This window comes from Callorhinus ursinus, unplaced genomic scaffold, assembly GCF_003265705.2.
Source record: "Callorhinus ursinus isolate GAN/ISIS: 27379988/994484 unplaced genomic scaffold, GSC_fseal_2.0 scaffold1, whole genome shotgun sequence".
NCBI lineage: Eukaryota > Metazoa > Chordata > Mammalia > Carnivora > Otariidae > Callorhinus > Callorhinus ursinus.
This window is the reverse complement of record NW_027397063.1, coordinates 137,190,811-137,195,173: the sequence shown is the minus strand read 5'-3', so window position 1 is coordinate 137,195,173 and position 4,363 is coordinate 137,190,811. Positions and strand designations below refer to the sequence as shown.

The 4,363-nt window shown below is 45.9% G+C and overlaps 1 pseudogene; it reads right to left on the bottom strand.

Moving 5' to 3' along the window:
• On the bottom strand, positions 1-1,276 carry LOC141372660 (transforming acidic coiled-coil-containing protein 3 pseudogene; annotated as a pseudogene).
• Positions 1,277-4,363: the final 3,087 nt, after the last annotated feature.

The following is a 4,363-nucleotide window of genomic DNA, read 5'->3' as shown; positions in this document are numbered from 1 at the left end:
TCAGAGTCCTATCTTCTCCATCTTGAAAATGAGGTCCTCACAGATTCAGTCAGTTCATCATTTCTCTTGGTCTTTTGCTCAATAGTCTTCTCCAGCGAGTAGATGCACAATGTTCCTTTCTTGGGCTCACCTAGGAGACCAAGGCCTCTGCCTGGGCTCTGCTCCAGGCCTGGGCAATTTCATTTGCCAGCTTTCACTTCTCTTCTGCATTGGCCTTCAATGTTTGGTACCTCTGGCCTTCCTTTTCAAGTCTTACCATGTAATTCTCAACACTCTCCTTCAGCGATTCTTCATTTGGGTGATACTCTTCAATCACTTCTATTTCTCAAACCGTTTGAAGAGGTGGTGTTCAGGTTTGCAGTCAGTTGGTCCTTTTCTTTCAAGTTTCTTCTATTTCTGAGCCTCTTCCATCATCTGATACGGGATCCCCCTAAACCTATGGTCTTCCCTTCTCCAGGTTTTTCACGTGGAGCGCCTCACGCCTGCTTTCTCAGCGACAGCTTCTCACTTTGTGTGGCTTACACTGCTGCGTCCAGGTCCTTCTGGCTGCACTGCAGCCCATCCATGATGGGCTGCAGGGGCAGCAGCGGAAGCCTGCTAGAAAACACACATGGGTGGACTCAGCACAGGAATGCCCCGAGCTCCCAGGCCGTCAAGTTCCATGAGCTTCCGCTCAGGCGGACTTCCAGTGGAGGGCGCATGCGCTCTCGGTGCGCTGCTTGTGTCTGGCGCGTGGCTGGGTGGCTGGTTTCTGCGGGCTGTCCTTCAGGCGCCTGGGACACTTGAGGTGTAAGGACTGCTTCGTCAGGGCCATCTCCTTAAACAAGGAAGTCCCAGCTGAGAGAATGCACCGCGCCGCGTGCCTGGAACCTCTGCTGGGTCTCGGAAGCGCCCCTCATCCTGTCTGAAGCGGGCTCTGCCTGCCGGACCTGCCGGTGTGCACGGCCGGTGTGGTCATCCCCCAAAGCCAAAGACACCTGTACACCTCACGTGAGTTCCCTGCCCCGGGGGCACTCTGGGCGCCAGGCCTGTGCCACCTCCACTACCTTGTGCATAGTTCTTCCCTTTAGTGAACATGGATTCTTTTGGAAGTTTAAATTGTTTTTAGTTTTTAAAAGCTCCTTTGTGGAGTTTATGGTTCTCTACAAGAGCCAGTGATGGTCAGCTGATGGGGAGAGGCACCAAGCACCCCGAAGAGCAGCCCGTTACTGGAGAGGGGGAGGGGGCTTGGGTTCTGGTCAAAGCAGAGTCTTCTGGTTAAGATCCCAAAGGACATGGCTTATGGGTCCCCTGGGACCCAGTGTTCAGACAGTGATGTCTCATTTTATGAGCCCATCATGGTCTTAAGAACTATTCTGGCTGTGGAGCGTTAGGTAGTGTTTTATTTGTTGTTAGGAAGCTTTAGTAGACTGGAAAAAAAGTACTTTCCTTTGTAGTAAACACTCAAGGTGAGCTGGGTAGCTGGCTTTTTGAGGTCTTGCCCAATACTTTCAATAAATCAAGCATTTATGCAGCACCAAGCTGGGTTAGGCCTCAAGGCTGAAACCTCTCCCTTTTTCCGGGGTCACATTCCCTTTCTTTTGCTCTATGTGGTTGACTCCCAGATCCATATCTCTAGTCCTGAGTTCTAGATGCACATTCCCAATCAAGTTGCTTGGGGCATAGCTCCACCTGGCTGGCCTGCCGGCATCTTAAAATCTATATGATGAACATCATGATGATGGTAATGGTTTTAAATATATCTGAAAATTATTTTCCTGTCCTTTAAAAAGGTGGAGTCAGATTTCCCTTCCCTCGAAAACTTAGTAACTCAGTGGCATAACTTAATGACTCACTTCTAATAAATAGAATATATCAGAAATGATGCTATATGACTCTGGAACTAGGTCATAAAGATACATCTTCTACACCTCTCTCCCTCTCTTTCTGTGTGTGGGTGTGTGGGTGTGTGTAGTTGACTTTGGAACATAGCCACTATTGTGAGGAAGCCCAGGCCACATGGAAAGGAGTGCATGGGCATATTAGTTTGTCGGAGCCACCATAATAAAATACCACAGACTGAGTGGCTTAAACAACAGAAATTAATTTTCTCACGGTTCTAGAGGCTGGAAGTCCAAGATCAAGGTAATGGCAGGTTACATTTCTCTCTGAGGCCTCTCTCTTTGGCTTGCAGATAGCTGCCTTCTCACTGTGTCCTCACATGGCCTTTTCTCTGTGCACGTGCATTTCTGGTATCTCTTCCTCTTCTTAGAAGGACCAGATTAGATTGCATTAGGGCCCAGCCTAATGACCTCACTTTAAGTTAGTTACTTCTTAAAGGCCCTGTCTTCTGATACAGTCACATTCTTAGGTACTGGAGTTTAAGACTTCAATATATGAATTTGGGGGGAACACAGTTCATTCCATAACAATGGGTGTACCAGCCAACAGCCCCAGCTAGGCCTTCAGCTGACAACCAGTAGCAGTTGCCAGGTGTGAGTGAATGATCCCTAAGGTGATTCCAGCCTCCAGCCTTCAAGCCACCTCAGTTGATACCCCAGACATCATAGAGCAGAGATAAGCTGCTTCTGATGTGTCTTGTTTAAATTTTTGACCTACAGAAACCACAATAAGTAATAAATGATTTTTGTTATTTTCAAACCACTAAGTTTTAGAATGTGGTTACATAGTAGCATTAGATAACTAATAACTTCTTACAATAGTTATCTACTGCTGCATAACAAATCACCCCCAAAATTTAGTGGTTTAGAACAACAGTAATCATTTGTTGGATCTCACCATTCCTTTAGGTCCAGAATTTGGAAGTGACTTAGCTGATTGGTTCTACCTCAGGGGCTCTTAAAGTTCCTGAAAGCTGACTGAGACAGGAGGATCTGCTTCCAAGGGAGCTAGCTCACGTGGCTGGAAAGTCAATCTCTCCCCATGTGTGCTTTTCTGTGTAGCCTCTTGAGTGTCCTCATGGGCAAAGTGGTTTGTTTACAACCCTCCCCCCACCCCACCCAGCAAGTGATCTGAAAGACCTAGGCAGAAGAATACCTTTTGTGACCTAGCTTCAGAAGTGACACACTGTCTCTTCTGTACTAGTCTGTTGCTCACATAGATGAGCAATCAGTGTGGGAGGGGACTATGTAAGGGTGTGAATACCAAGAAACATGGCTCTTTGAAGACCATCTTGGAGGCTGGCTACCACAGTAATTAGATATACCATCTATTCAGGATCTACTATGTGCTTGGCTTTAGATGGAAATGATCCCATTTAATCCTCACTACAACCTTATATAGTAGATTATATTTGTTCCTAGTTTATTGATGAGAAAATTGAGGCTAAGAGTCATTAAATATCTTGTCCAAGGCCATGTAGCTAGCAAATGGAGGAGGAAGATGAAACCCAGCTTGAGGTGACTCCATACCAGCCTCTCTGTTCTCTCCCAGACCACTTTCACCCCTTCTGCTCCCTCTCTTTCCTCAAGTTGTGTAAATTCCTGGTATGTTTATTCTCTTCACCCCCATCCTCGTCTAACTGGGGCTTCTGCTGTCCTCATTCAGGGTGGCCCTCCAGAAACCTGGTACAACTCTACTCAGTTTGAAACCTATGCATTTATTAACATCTTTAAAAGGAATCCTCAGACTCAAAGCAGATGGAGAAACAGGAAGCCAGGTCATCTCAATGGCATCCGTGCCCAGACCAGAAATTGAGGCAAGGCCCAGAAGAGCTGAATTGAGAGAAGAGGCAGAGAATGAGAGCCCTTCTGGCCAGCCGTTAATCCAGGGCTGCTTTTCTCCAGATATGGCGACAGAAAGAAGTTTTGAAGGGCTTTGAAAATATGCTTTCCAAAACTTAATAATTATTTTTAAGAAAATTTAATTTCTGAAAGACTTCTTTATTGTATGTTTTTAAGTCAAGATTATATCTGCCCATCTCACTGTTGGCATGATAGGTAGTTTTGCCAGCATTTGAGCTTACCAAATCTGCTTGCCCTGGGGATACTCCATTTTGCCTCCCACGGTGAGCACTCACAGCCAGCTTGAGCAGGAGGTGTAATCAGGGCTTTCTTAAGGCTCCCCACTGTGCATTGGCTTGTAGAGATAATTAAATGCTACCTAGGGAAAAGGATAGTTATAAAAGACACATTCATTTCCTGAAACTGAAGCTTAAATGATTGCATTGCCTTTAACAAACCTTAAGTTTTGGAGGAAGAATGTAAAATTTGCGTAATTCAAAATCACCCCATTCCTTATCTCCTCACCCCCAACACTGCCCTTTTCCTTTTCTCCTGCCAGTGACTGTTACTTGGCTTGTCCTGCCTCTGCAGGCTTGTCAAAGATGATTTTATTCTAAATGTGAGAGAGAAGTAAGACACAT